Source organism: Austrofundulus limnaeus, unplaced genomic scaffold (assembly GCF_001266775.1).
Source record: "Austrofundulus limnaeus strain Quisiro unplaced genomic scaffold, Austrofundulus_limnaeus-1.0 Scaffold23, whole genome shotgun sequence".
Classification (NCBI taxonomy): Eukaryota; Metazoa; Chordata; class Actinopteri; order Cyprinodontiformes; family Rivulidae; genus Austrofundulus; species Austrofundulus limnaeus.
Window position 1 is genome coordinate 198,546 of NW_013952425.1, and position 2,481 is coordinate 201,026.

Below are 2,481 nucleotides of genomic sequence, written 5' to 3' on the forward strand. Positions count from 1 at the left end.
TCGTGGGGACCGGGTGCTCTTTGGGCCCCACAACTTCAGAGGCTGATTTTGGGAGTGGGGGTTGAGTTTAGGACCAAGGTGTGAATTGAGTTTAGGTTAGTTTTAGGGTCAGGTAGGTACCTGTGAGGTTAGCCTTAGGGTTTGTGGTCAGGGTTAGGCTTTAAATTAACAAAAAATGAATGGAAGTCAATGGATGGGCCCCACAAGGGTATAAAAACAAGTTTGTGTGTATGTGTGTGTGTGTGGCGCACGCGCGTGTGTTTGTGGGGGTGGGTAGTGCAAATAAATCCACCTGGATGGCAAACAGTAAATACATTATCTCTGTTATAATGGAAGAGAAAACAAGTGTAAAATGACAGAGGACTCAGCTGCAGATGACAAAAGTGGCTTGTTGTCAGACCTAATTCTAACACAGCCTTATGATAATCACCATTTGATTTGCCATTATTATTAATGTGCTGAAAAGGGCTGTGAAATTGTCATTTGGAACGGGGGGGGGAACTATGATCTGAACGCACATGCTGCTTTCGCTCGCTCCTCTAAGGCAGTCGGCTAACTCAATTTATTGTTATTAATGTTTACAAACTGTTGATAGCCGGCGAACACATTAGGCTGATGGGGAAATTACATTTAACCCAGCTGTTCAAATATCACTTCCTTATTTACCCGCCACAATTCCCAATTAAACTGCAAAGAAATTGATTAAGCAAATCTACAATAATCATTTTTATTTCATTAACTACGCTGGCAGAACAAGGAGTTTTTGAAGGATGCGCTTTATCTAAAGAGACTGGAAATAATTCTGCTGCTCGGCATGTAACTATAGGAGGGAACAGCTTCTTTTGAAATAACAGCAGCTCATGGTTTATTCCTAATTATTTTTTGACCAAATTGTTGTCTCAACAGACAAACAAGGTCAACACACGCAACCAAAAAACTCAGTTTTAAAGTAAAGGCAGTACATGAACCTCCATTATGCATTTATAAACTTAGCACACAAAAAGTAAGAAAATTTGAGTTTGGCTGATTATTTCTTGTAACAATGCTTCTCAGCAATAAATCTTATACCAACCTCTGTTGCATAATGAGTAAAAAACAAAGAAACCATGCCTTGCTGGCTCAGCATGGCATGCAGACCCTTAGAAAATTGTATCAAAATCTTATGTTGTATATATGAAAGGGGCAGGACTTAAAACTTATACTTGAAACAGCTTTTTGAGATGCTGGTCCTATCCTGGCTTCAACTTTTGGGTTGCTGTCAAAATCAAGATATAAACAGTCTATGGGTACAACCAAGAATCTACAACAGGGGGAAGCCAGGACGACAGGTCTGAGAATGGAGTCTAATCCCCATTGAAAAGTCCTGATAAATTGAACACAAGGCCAGCTATACTGATATTGAGACTTGGTACCTCCTGCCAAGGCTAAGTGATAAATACCTTCTGAAAGCCAGCTAGAAGATATGAACTAACCATCTCTACTGGTCCTATCTGCTAWACGCCAAGATGTCCATACATGGTGGAGGTTTTTGAGTTTGGCAAARCCATGATCGGTTGGATTGACTTGTGGGGCAAGTTATAACTCCTCCTTGTCTTGAGTTGTGACTGCAAATAATGTTTATATTTAAAGTTATAGGTGCTTTCYGAGCAGTTTTAACGAGCTACACGTCCCTGCCWGCTGCCCAWTGTYCAYCCACCCAAAAYAGTCAATCTGACCAATCACGTCTTTATCAAAATCCTCCCACAAAAGYMAAACAAACCAACCATGTCTTAGACAAACTCCTACCACACACCAAGAACYTCCCACTTAGTGACTGCAGAGACCCCCCTTTCTCTAGAAAGGGGCAATCCCATCCAACTACTAACCAGTCACCACCTAAAAGTAATAACCAGCCAATTGCAACTCCAATCAGGCTGACGATGAACGGGCTAATGGTTCAAAACATGAGCAGAATGGAATTTGCTTGTTGACAGAATCGTTTTTCAAGACTACAGAACCAGAAACACAAACCTGCTTAGTGACTCATGAAAGCTGATGACTTGATGCCACACGCGTGGACCCTGAGTGATTGAAACTACAAACAGGACATTTTAGTTGGACAAACTGAAAGGTTCCTGGGATGCAATAAATGTTTCCTCATCTAARTTTCTTTCAGAGTTTGCATGTTTGCCTGTTTGCACCGACAGAGGGTGTGTAATGRTACACGAACATATACAGGTCTACATACAGTATATACAGTGTGTACTGAATGCATATTGTGTTATTGTATCTTACTTTACAATGCAGGACTTTTTATTTTAGGGCTTTGATTACACAAATGACCCCTTACCGCCCACCCACAACCCACGAACCACCATCACCRCTCTTATGGTTAATACCACAGCAAATGAGATTTAACATGATGTCAAAGCAGAATACAATATTCCAGCATCAACAGACAATTAATTTCCTCTGCAATCACGCAAACATGCAGCGCAGAAC

General features: G+C 40.9%; 1 protein-coding gene across 1 annotated transcript in view; it reads right to left on the reverse strand.

Moving 5' to 3' along the window:
• The window catches only part of LOC106514836 (ATP-binding cassette sub-family A member 1), a gene marked incomplete in the record, with an annotated part of 219,691 nt that overhangs the window by 170,317 nt on the left and 46,893 nt on the right, over positions 1–2,481 (reverse strand).